At 42.3% G+C, this 13091-nt stretch overlaps 1 pseudogene; it reads left to right on the top strand.

Moving 5' to 3' along the window:
• The first annotated feature begins 315 nt into the window (after positions 1–315).
• Positions 316–13035, top strand: LOC142209150 (uncharacterized; annotated as a pseudogene).
• Positions 13036–13091: the final 56 nt, after the last annotated feature.

The following is a 13091-nucleotide window of genomic DNA, read 5'->3' as shown; positions in this document are numbered from 1 at the left end:
TTGATAGCTGGAACTTGATTTGTGCTAGGGGCAACGTTTCTCGCTGCCAAAACTGCAGCAACCAATCAGACTGCGGCTTTTATTCTTCTAGCACATGAAAGCTGTGATCTGATTGGATGATTGAATGCTGAGGGAAAATGTTGTAATCTACTTTACTGAAGAACTAGAATAAAACTACTACTCCCAGCATGCCCCGGGCTTACAGATACCACAGCACAAGGTTACTGGAAGATGGCCCCGCCCCTCCCCGGGCGTATAATAGGAGATGCCAGGAGCGGGCAGAGCGCAGTGTGATGTGTGGCTGGTGCTGAAGACATGGCCGACCTGTGTCTCCCGGTCACCGGGCTGCTGGCGATGCTCGTCCTCAGGGTCCTGCTGCCTGACCCGGCCGGGGCTACCGGGTGCTCACGGGACCAGTACGAGGAAGTATCAGATGGAAAAGTGGTGTGCTGCGACTTCTGTGCGGCAGGTGGGGGCATATATAATATATATATTGTATAGGTAACATGGAATAGTGTATACTATTATACCTAGTGTATAAGTGATAGATGTCTGTAATAACTGAGATGATAAATACTGTTACTGTAGAGTAATAATACTATTGTATCCAGAGATGGAGAGATACATGTAATATGTAATGTAAACCTGTAATGGCACAGAATGATGAATATGTATTAATATGAATAATTTCATATACATACTGCATTCTGTATATATATATATATATATATATATATATATATATATATATATTATCTACCTATCTGTTCATGATCTATCTATCTATCTATCTATCTATCTATCTATCTATCTATCTATCTATCTATCTATCTATCTATCATCTTTCTGCCTATCATCTTTGTCTGTCCGTTCATGTCATATCTTACTACCTAAGTCAGAGACAGCACTCCAGTAGTTCCAGGTGGAAAAAAGCAAATAACTATTTCCTCCTGGACCTACTGCAGTTCTGCCTCAGATTTTTTTTGTTCTATTCTCAGGGTATTGCTTATAGCTTAGGGGATGTTGCACCCTTTCATTTGGTGGTGCTGCTGTCTTTTGGTATTTTTTTAACCTTTTTTTTTTTCCCCCTATTCTATTTGTCTATCTATGTATATAATATCTATTTACTTCTATCTCTATCATCTATATAGCCACCCATCTCACTATCATCCATCTATCCACTATATTTATATGTATCTATTTTTTTCTCTGATCAGACTATTGGGCTATTTTTATGGACCCATTTCACACATTTAGATGAATAGATCTGTGAAAAAAAATACATCCCACAAGAATCTTTTACACCGCGTAAGGCAGGTGTGACTCCATTCATTTCAGCAGAGAGTGACTGTAGATACATCAGGTCACTTCCCTTTTCATGTGCAGGGGATCAGACTCTTTTGACTGACATGAAATATAAATCTCTTAGGGGACATCATAATGGAAGGCAGTGCATAGAAGGAAATGCTGAACTAAGGTATCCTGGAGTAATATTTCACTGATAGGTACAGGGCAGTAACATCAATTCTTAAGTTCAATTCACAGCTGAATTTATTCATGTGTTTTCCATTAGTTTTGTAGAGTCGGCATAGTGTAGCCCCAACAATGCACCTTCATTAAATGCACTAAAAGAATCTTTAAAAGCCATCTAAGAAAAGCGTATTCTGTAAAATCGGAAGCTGTGAAACCAGTGTGATCAGTGCTTATCTGAAATGAGGTAGCATTTTTCCCTATACGATCAGTTGACATTATGAAAGGGAAATCAGAGGAAATTCCAGTTGCCGTTCTGTGGCCTGTGTAGGTCACCGCCATATTCTGTCCTGATATGTCACGGGATAAACAGACAGGATAAGTTTAGCAAAGGAGAAACGGAAAACTGTCGTAAGGGCCATGTCTGCCTGCAGGAAGGGGATGGCTGCCACCCAGAGATTAGGGTGATATGACTTGGTACAGTTCAGGGCCACACTGAGTACAGAGTAATGGGTCAGGGCCACACTGCTATAATATGGATGAATTTTAGATTTATATTTGGGACAACACTTGGACCCCTGTGTTTCTTCTTATCAGATTTTACCATAGACCCCCTATGTAATCTAAATGTGTTTTGTAGGACCCTGGAGGGTCCGGTTAACATAGGTACCAATGTATAGCCAGATTAGGGCCATATTAACCTATCCTTGTAAAGTATCATTTAAGGTAAACGTTGGGTAATTTCCCCAGAAATCGGATATGCAGAGATAAAATTTTGCCCATTATCTGATATCAGTCTATCACTTCCTTTGCTGCTACATGTAATGTGTAGCCCGGATTCTTTGCTGCTTTCAACCTTCCATGTGTGGGGGGATGTTTTTCTCAGTTTTCGTCGAATTAAACCTTACATGTGTATTTAAGGCCAGAGATAAATATAGCTCACATTGACTTTACAGAGAGAGATATGCAGACACTGCATTTTTCATACATCATGAGTGGAAAGAAGTCAAAGGGGAAGTCCCGAAAAACAAGTGACTAGTACTTTACTCACACATTGTACTGCAGGTGTGCGCCCGACACTTTCTTATTACTATTATAGATATAAATATATTCTCAATTGCTTGTGTTTTAGGGGTATCATCAGGGTACCAGGTTGTCAGACCATAAAACCCCCTTTCCATATTAGGGCATATGGGTGCCATAATTAACTCATTAACTCAGTTATTTGAAGGTTCCACAATGTTCGGACCAGTACTGAAGTGTATCCACTGCCTATCATGCATAGTGCCATACATTGTATAGTGGCTGTGATTGGTATTGCAGCTCTGTCCCATTCACTTCAATGGGACTGAGCTGAAAGCCGGCCATGTGGCTGATGAATGTGACATCTCTGGCCTGTGAAGCGCAAGTTGCACTCCCCCAAATAGGTTTCGGTGCCAGGTATCAGAACCCCACCAATCTAAGGATAGCTCATCAGTATTTAAGACTTGGAGAAACCCATTAATGTCTACAATCCCTACTATTTAGAAGGGTCCCTTAAATATAAGCAGATCACAAAGTCCAGTCCTCCAGTAATAATCTGTTATCTGTAGGGAAACCTGGTCGTAAGTACTCATTTTCCCTGCAGCACTTCTACAGGAGAAGTTAAGCATTACATGGTGCCTATTCACATCAATGGCCAGTTAGTGTAATGCCAGATATGTTCTCCAGAGTGAGTGATCCTTTATATAACCCATCTCAGTTCTGTCCAAAAGATGAGGATCCTGAACAGAGGACCCCAGTCTAGTCACTGTGCTTAAAGGGGTTGTCTGCCAATGATTGGACCTCCAGTGGTCCGCTGCAGTCAGTGAGGGAAGCCAGCAGAAAGTGATTATTTCTTCTACAGTACCACTGCAGGGGAATTTAAGAGGGTTTAAGGCCTTCTGAAGGCTCCCAGGCCTGACATCCGAATATAGCTATTGAGGCTGGTCTATGATCAGCTTCAATAGTATTGTAGCAAAAGTCCCATAGACTACAATATTTCTTTTTTAAAAAAAAGTTTTAAAAGTATATATAAAAAAACCTAAAAATTCGAATCACGCCCCGTTCCCCAGATTGGAAATAAAGATAAATCAACATAAACATTGTTATACGTCCCCATGGCCTAAAAAAAGAATAAAAGCTTTTTTTGGCCTCACATAGAAAACTTGAATAAAAAGTGATCAACACATCACACGTTCCCCAAATGGTATAAGTAAAACGTACCCCTGGTCCCACAAAAAAAAATACGCCGGTTGTCACAATATGGCGATTTTTTTATTTATAAATTTAGTATCCTCAGAATCGTACAGACCCATAGAATACAGGTAACATGTAATTTTGGCTGCACAGTGAACGTCGTAAAAACAAAGCCCATAAGAAAGTCTCACAATTGCAGTTTTTCTCCAATTCCACCCCATTCAGAATTTTTTCTAAGTTCCCAGAACATCATACGGGATATTAAATGGTACCATTACGAAGTTTGATTTGTCCCACAAACATTAAGTCCTCATGTGGTCTGTGAATGGAAAAATAACAAAGTTATAGGGTTCGAAAGTCGAAAAATGCCTATGGTTGGAAGGAGTTAATTTCTCCAGCAGAGTTCACTTTCTGCTGGCTTCCCTTGCATTTGATCACTGGATTCTCCACCATTGGGGCACCCTTCTAACATAAAGGTATTGCCCACAGAGGAAACCTTCTTAGTATTACATTGAGTTAATAATACACATAAGCAAGGTCAGCAATGATGGCAGTATGTGAATCAGTGAAACCGCTCGTGGAATATTCTCTTGTCTCTGTTCCATTGTGATCCGGCAGTAGTTTTCTTCTGTGTAAGCACTACTAGTACATACGGTAGTTTGCTGAGAGTCTGGTTGACTTAGAGGAAGGAAGTAATGACTGTGAGAGCGCTCACCTGTCACACTTATACTGTAGCCGTGGGTATGGAGGCGGAGGCAAGCATTGGAGTGATTTCAGCATTTCTCAGAGATTTATATATTACTCATGCTGTAGTAAAAAAAGAAACGTTGCTCCTGCATCTATAGAGTACATTCAGGTCTGGTGGAGGACCAGTTGTATGGATAAACAGACCCCAAAAGTAGTGGACACAAACGGAGCCTGAGGGATTCCATTCTCGAGATGAGCGAACACTGTTCGGATCAGCCGTTCCGAACAGCACGCTCCCATAGAAATGAATGGAAGCACCTGGTACGTACACTTTGCCGGCGGCCGGTCGCCGTGCCAGGTGCTTCCATTCATTTCTATGGGAGCGTGCTGTTCAGAACGGCTGATCCGAACAGTGTTCGCTCATCTCTGTGAGGTCTCTTGAGCATACGGTTTTGTTTAACTGAAATTGCTGGATGATAAAGTTGGGCTTAAAGCACTGGATCTGCGCCAGGCGTTCGGTGTGACATAGCCTTAAGCCCCATGCACACAAATGACTGTATCGAATGGGCATACGATGGTCGGTTCTGTTCCAAAGAACTTAAAGCAGGTCCTATCCTGCGTGTCATCGGGGCAGAATGGATCAGAAGCCCCCACAGAGGTAAGCAAGTACATCACAGAATGCACTCAGATGTCACTCCAATTGTCACATGAATGCACTCCACTGTAAAATCGGCCCCACGTGGCATGCACACTTGTTTGTGTGCACGGTGCCTAAAGATACTAGCAGGTATTTATCATCTTCGCAAAGGACTGTCCTGTATACAGATACGCTAATTTCTGGCATAACAGAATTCATTATTTTTTTTGGTAATGGCAAAGCAACCAGATCCTAAAGAGAACCAAACCAAAATTTGTACCATATCACCTCCATATTTGACTATTCCTGTGATATTCTTACTGCAGGATACTGTACTTTTTTTTTTTTTTTTACACCACCTGGACAGCGGTTATTGTTGAATAACCATGTGCCTTAAAGGGAGCCTGTCACCAAGACCTAGCCTATCACCCCAGCCCTGCAGATAGATAGGTTAGGGTCACCAGAACCAGCATATCACCCCAGCCCTGCAGATAGATAGGTTAGAGTCCCCTGAATCATACAGTGTTTTCCACTTGTGAATCGCTGCTTCCATTCCCGATATATTGCAGTTTTTTGTTGATATTCAAAGCAGCTCTTTTGGAGCAATGATGGGCGGTTGCAATTGGTAACGTTCTTATTTCTCCAAACAGCCAATTTGCATATTGGCAAAAACACATTTACAAAGGGAAAACACTGTATGTTTCAGGGGTGATATCCTGCGCTCTGGTGACAGACTCCCTTTAAAGCGATTACCTGTTCCCGGATACCAATTTATACATTTTCTGTTTGGGCATTCTGGGTGAATAGTAGATTTTAACTTCTTCAAGGGATCAGCCATTTTCACACCAATATTGAGAGGCAAATGTTATTATTTGTATAATAAAAAGTTCTACAATTTTCCAATATTCTTTCTATATCAGTTCCTCACGGTTTTCTAGATATCTGCTTGCTGTCATTCATTCGGCTTACTCCCAATGGATAAACATCAGTCCGTGGTCATGCGATATGCAGTCCGTGGTCATGCGATATGCAGTCCGTGGTCATGCGATATGCAGTCCGTGGTCATGTGATACGCAGTCCATGGACATTATGATCCAGACATACTACAGATTTCTGGATGAGTATTCTGAGATGAGGTTATATTTTATACGATTTATATTTCTTTTTCTTTAGGACAGCAGATATTAGATATCTGCACATCTTCTAATAAAGCATCGAAATGTGGGGCCTGTAGGAATGACTACTACAATCCAAGGAATGCCAGAGATGGTTGTAAGAAGTGCACTAAATGTGAAGCAGGTAAGCCGAAACTGAAGGACTGGGAGGAGACAGTCCCTTTTTATATGCCCCATTAGGGCTTGTGGGCACTACAGGGGCAAGACTCCCTTAAAGGGGTTTTCCAGCCTCAAATGGAGTTTGTCCATCAGTATGTGAACTGTGAGGTTCTAAAACTTGGACCCACACAGATCAGCTATTCTGACAGCCTCTAGGCACTGGAAGCTGATGCTGTACATAAGAATAAGTAATAGGAACAGCTCTGCAATTTCTCAGTACCACTGCTATGTCTTCTTAAAGGGATTGTCCAAGACTCAGAGTTTTCGAGATATGGAAAGCAACTGTTCAGTGACACTAAAGCAACTTTTATTACAATATAACGTCATTACGGTAACAGTGACGATATCACATTTTCTGAGTGACAGCTGTCACAGGACTAACTTTGTACATCCTATTATAAATGAGACTGTGAATATAAAGTAATATTTAATATTGTAATAATTTCCCTTTTTTCTGATTTCATAGATGAAGGCAGCATTACATTAAAGCCATGCACCATTGAATTTGACGCTGTTTGTGGATGCCCTGAAGGAAGTACTAAGAAAAACAACCGCTATACCGCCTGTCGATGTGACAGCGGAAATGAGATTATAAATAACAGTATGTGTCATCCTCTCTGTTTTATAGATATATTTACACAATAGCATTATTTATTATATGGGTTTGTTTTCTGCTTATGTATATTTGTGAGTTACATTTATCAATGTACTGTAAAGCTATGTTCACATCTGCATTATGTCTCCTGCGTATAACAGAAGCCACAGTGTTGTTATAGATGTGTTGCAAGACAGACACCAGTGGCGACTTATGGGCCCCATTCACTTACTGCATGGTCCATTGGTTTCTGCCGAGGTGTCTGTCATTTTGATGGAGCCTACGTTGCCCATCAGATTAATGATGGGATCGCTTGCACGAATAATCCCACTATCGACAGTAGCAACTAAACTATCCAATCAGGGAACAGATAAATTGTAACAAAAAAAAAAATCACACTAGGGCAAATTTATTAAGACATATTGTACACAAGAGGCCTCAGCCTGTTGGAGGTCCCGGTGCTTGAATTGAAATATATACCAGGTGGGAAATGGTGTAGATATCCATTCTAACTCACCTTGGGAAACAGGTGTGAGTTTAGTAAATCAGCCACCCTTAGGCATCCCCGCAACATCCACTTTCACAGAATGTGGCAAGTGAGGTGCAGGTCGTGCCTTGGGGCACAGATTTGGCACAAGAAAGGGCCTTGTAACAAAGGTTCCCCTCAATATCATCAGAAAACTGGAGCAGAGTGAATGGTAAAATCCCCAGTGAGTCTGCGCAAGTTGGAGGATGATCAGCCAAAAGTAGCCGATCATGAAAAACATTGGTATTTTAGGCCAACAGCTGGCCAGAAATTCATCTACATTGATGAATGAACATAACATTTCACCACCATTTTCTGATCAAAAGTGACAACCAGTCTCTGTAGGTTCCTGCTGGACAATATGTTTTGTCACCTTCATGCATGGTGTCCTCTCAGATTTTCTAGTGCTAATAGCCCTGCTTATTTAATTTGTCTCCCTGATTTTAGGGGTGGGTACAATAAGGAGCAGTCTGCCCCCTTCACTATCCATTACTACTACTACTAGTCTCTTTACATGTAATTCTGCCAGGAGTAACTGTAAAACGAATAGCTGAGAAAAGTGCAAGTGACCATAATGTAGGAGGTTCAGGGGCGCTGAACTCCAAATCCAGGTTATGGTACAGCTAAAAAGATCTCTGACACAGATATAGAGAAATCTGAGCACAATAATGAAAGCAGCTTCTATGAATAGTATCCCATCATCAGTAACACAAGAAGCTAGGCATAGCCCTGATGGTGAGGTCAGGGGTGTAAATGTTTTATGATGTTAGTCAGTCCTGTCTTAGAACGCGATTACATTGACCTGCAGTGTTTATTGGTGACTATGACTGACTAGGAGTCCTATGTATTCTTGAAATGCACAGGTTACTCCTCCCTCTTGGCACTTCCCTCTGTGGTTGACCTATTTCTTCCTATAGAGCAGATGGCTTGACTACCCATCCATTTATTAAACATTTCATCAGCTACTACATAGGCCACAGGATTTGCCTTAAATGACTTAGAGATGTGGGTCCCACCTCTACCAACGATTTTGGGAATGGGGGCATCCTGTGGTGCTGTGATTCTGTGGTTCTCTACATTCACTTCTATACAAATTCTGAAAAAGCTGAGTTTTCAAAGCTCCCATAGCAATGAACAGAGAGAGCTTTCTGAATGTGGAGCCATGTTTCCATCCGCAGAATTGATGGTCCTTGAAACCAGTTCCAGATTTGGGGTCCATATTCCTGAGACATTTGACACTTCCTGTGGTTATACCAATAATGTTTGAGGTTGGAATACCCCTTAAGTTGATTTGCCTTCTTAGTTACTAGACCTATGCTACAGTCAGTTGTCTTCATAGTTGATAATCGTATCAATCAGACTTCTGAGAATCCCACAGACGCTGTAATGTTCTTGTTTCAGAATGTCAGCCCTGCAAGCCTGGAACCTTTTCAGATAAAGAAAATAGCAAGTGTCTTCCTTGGACGAAGTAAGTGGGAAATTATATTCAGTCAAGAATACCTTTATTTTATAAACCCAACTTATCCTGTTCTTAAGAACCCATCACGATCAAGCCATAACAATTGCTTTGGAACAATCCAGAAGTTAGAGGAGGTCAACAGCCTCCATGGCCAGGGTTGAATTCAGGTTTGTCTGGCCCTTTGGTGCAGTATGTTTACCCATGTTATAATAAACCCTTAGCCCACTGGGCCTCTGCTCCTTATGCCTGCCCTTTGCTCTAATGTAATGAACAGATGGGCTGTCACAATATCTGTCAGTTCATTATGGCTTCTTAAATCCACGTCCCTGCCACCGCCCTCCATTATCGTATACACACAGTTCTTGCTTGTTGTGTTTCAAGCTGTATTGATCATTCTTACTCTGCACGTTTTGTTTTTGGTCTTTTTTAGCTGCACCGCCATGGGACAAGCCGTTACAGAACAAGGATCTGCCACACGAGATGTGAAATGTGCCAAACCTTTTCCATCGCAGGTGACTGTTGCAGTCCCCACCACTTCTTTGTCCCCATCGTCTTCCAGTCTCCTAAGAAAAGTAACCATTCTTCAGAATATTACCACTAAGAGCCGTATGTCACCCTTTACCCCTCCCTCCACTCCTAGCAACTCATATGAGTGGGGTAAGTGTCATGTAATGTCTTTGGCTTATCTTTACCTTATCAGACTTCAGCAGGTATCAGTTTCCATGCAGGGAATCTTAAGAAAACCACATTAGAATAGAAAACTTGTTTCAGATATTTCATTCTCAAGATCTGTCTTCTGTGTGGGGTTTTCCTGATGTGTATTTGTCATAGTGGAAAGCAATGGCGTAATTAAAGTCTAGTGGGCCCGGGTGCAAACTTTTGTCCGGGGCCCCCTACCCACTTCCTAGAGCGAATTCTTGATAGTGGTGGTTACGGACACTGAAGCGATATCTCAGATACTTGACAGGGGTACAGTTTAGTACCCACAACTGCAGTTATCAAGAATACAGTGAATGAGCAGTGCCCAGCGTGTAAACAATACTGGGACAGTATTACGTGCTCCACTGTGGCCCATACACAGTATTATATGCTCCACAGTGACCCCTACACAATATTGTGTACTCACCAGTGGCCCCCACACAGTAGTATATGCTCCACAGTGGGCCCCACACAGAATTATATACTGACAATGGCCCCACACAGCACAGTGCCGCGGACCCCCACCACCAGAGTCTGAATCCCCCCCCCCTTACTCACACACAGCCTACACCCCCATATCCCCTTCTTGCTCACACATGTTCTCTTCTTTCCTCCTTACCTTCCATCATTTCCAGCGGGCCCCGTACCCCTCCGGGCCTGGTAGTGGTTGCACTCCCTGTTACCATTTTTGTCAAAATGTTGACATAACATAAATGAGATTTTTATTTCCTGTATAGTAATAATAGCTTCTACAATACACATGTTATGATCATACAGCATATATAGAGGATCATCACACATGAAGAACAAATCCTATTCATACACCACAATTTTTTTATGCTGGGGAAACCCCGAAGGGGAAACTAAGGGGATATGGAGGGAATGAGAACAAACATGACAATTGTGGTGAAGGTCATGGTTGGAACTCTTTCCTTTTCAGCAGCTTCCTCTTGCATCTTGTCTGTACTTTTATGTTACGTAGTAAGACTTGAGAAACCCAGGATACGGGTATATTCTATGGGGAAATCCATATCACTTAAAATCCGACACTGGATCTGATGAAGGACACCCCCCGAAAGGCTGGGAGAATGAAAGGGCTCGTGGGTTGGATAAGTGGAGCCAGAGCTGCCTGACAACCTCTTTGCTTCCACTGCTTTGGGGGAGAGTTATCCGGACCAATGGTTTCCACACCAGTCTAATAATCCTTGCAGATGAATTAGGGAATTTCTTAAGAGTGGAATTTCCTACGCCAGTCTTAATAAAGGCACTGACTGGCACCACACCTCTTAATAAATCAAGTGCACACCCATAGGGCTATGAGGTATAATATAAATGTTGAGCTGAGGCGTTCCTGCCACGCTGTGCCCGTATTTGCAGAAAGTGGCAAGTGATGTAGAGGGTCTCATTGCAAACACACTTCCGTAAGGTCAAGATAATATGCCGAATAATGTGCCACTATGTGTCTGGCCAAGCTCTGGGCTTTAGGGCCCATGTACACTGCAGCGTCATATGCATGAGGACTATATAGCAGGGAATGTGGACTATATAGCTCCCGCTACGGGGCTGTATGGCCTCAGTGCGTTGCCATTATGGCTTTGTTGGTTGCTGTATATATGATAATCTCCCCCTCTAAAAGCAATGCGCCTATGACCTGTGTACATATGGCATACGATGGAACACAATATGGATTTGTATAGCCATACAAAGGTACAATAGAGGCTTCATGCACCTGTATAGGATCCCTCTTACATCTCTGTATAGTAGTGCGCTTGCTTTCTCCTTGGAATATGTTGTGATAAAATATCCCATTGTATTGTTCTAGGGACCCTGTCACTAATTCTGATCGGAGCCATCCTGCTTCTACTATCCGCAGGAGTGATCCTAGCAATGATAATACAGATAAATCGTAAGAAGATGAACAGAGGATTCATCAGTAAGTATTAGGCCAGCGTTCAATAAGTCTCGGTGACCCGAAATGTAGCCAAGATCACAATATATGAATAAAACATCATACAACTTTATTGTTCTCACCCCATCAATTCTGTATACAAAGAGCGACTGCGTGCACAAACCCATTGATTTGAAAGATAGTCTATCATTGGCTATATCAATTTTTAAATAAGCGTATCTTTAGAACAGCTATTCTGTACATACCTTTTATTCACTGATCTGCACCGCCATTTTTTAATTAACACGTTTTTTTAATATGCTTATTACTTATCATGGAGCACGGGAAGACTTCTCACTGTACCCTGAGCACTGCAGCATCATCAGCCACCTCCGTTTCTCATCGCCCCCTTCATTACAGATGATCCCTCCTCCTACAGGTCGTCACTGCTTCCAGAGCCGCTAGTCATGTGCTGCGCATGTGCGAGATTTTAATTGCGTTGTATGTGACTAGCTTCTCTGAAGGAAGAGGTGTAGGAGGTGGGATCATGTGTACAGAAGGGGGCGGTGAGAAGCAGGAAAAGCTGATGACGCTGCAGTGCTCAGGGTACAGTGAGAAGGCTTCTTCTACATGTCCACAATAAGGACATCTCAGACCATAGAAAGTTCCTGCATTCATGGTCATATCTATTGACAACCGATCAGGACAACAGATGTCACCACTAAGAGGTTTAGAGAAAATCTTCAAAATTAAGCACATTTTTTAATTATTTAGATTTTCAAAAATGTTTAACTTTTTTAACTGTCTACAAATTGAGATATCCTATGGATATTTTTGGTGCCGAAAAACCCCTTTAATAATTCATGCTTATGTTGGGAGTCCCTGTGTGCCTGAACTCTGACGGACTGGGGCGCCTCCGTCACAGCCCGCCTACGCTCCTGTGCCGCTCCACTCTCTGGGGGGAATTTATCAAGAAAATTGCTCCATACCTGCACCCTAACCCCTGTATTGTGCCACGCTCACCACATTGTGCGAATGAGACTGCGGCAGGTCAGGGTGGAAATGCCTCTGCCTGACATATTTATTATAACTCAGGTTAGCTAGGAGCGGTTTTGTAACTGAAATCTAAATGCGTTCCATTTTTGCGCATGGGTATGCGCCTGATTTGTGATGAGGCCGTATTCTCTTCATAAACCAGCCGTGTCCTGTGCCTGTCATGGGCTTTATTAAGGCTGGAATATTTGACACCAGTCTTAATAGTGGCAATAGGGACACAGAAGCTGAGATGCTCCATGGTGCACCTGAAATTCACCAACTTGCATTGCAGTTTTAGACAGTACTAAGGCGCAGCCCTATTAGTAAGTCTAGGCTATTTTTCTATGCACAGGGAAAATTCTTGTTTGACCATACACTTTTATTAATCCTAACATTTTCTCTTGTCAGGAGCAGAGAGGTGCAGAATTCCCGTACAAGAGGAGAGCACGAGCTCTGACTCCAGTCTTCCCAAAGATTGTCAAGCATGAGGGTGTCTTGGCATCCAGCGCAGTTTAAAGAGCTGCTTATTACTCACTGGCATCCA

Source organism: Leptodactylus fuscus, chromosome 6 (genome assembly GCF_031893055.1).
Source record: "Leptodactylus fuscus isolate aLepFus1 chromosome 6, aLepFus1.hap2, whole genome shotgun sequence".
Lineage (NCBI taxonomy): Eukaryota > Metazoa > Chordata > Amphibia > Anura > Leptodactylidae > Leptodactylus > Leptodactylus fuscus.
This window is presented reverse-complemented; position numbering and strand designations above follow the sequence as displayed.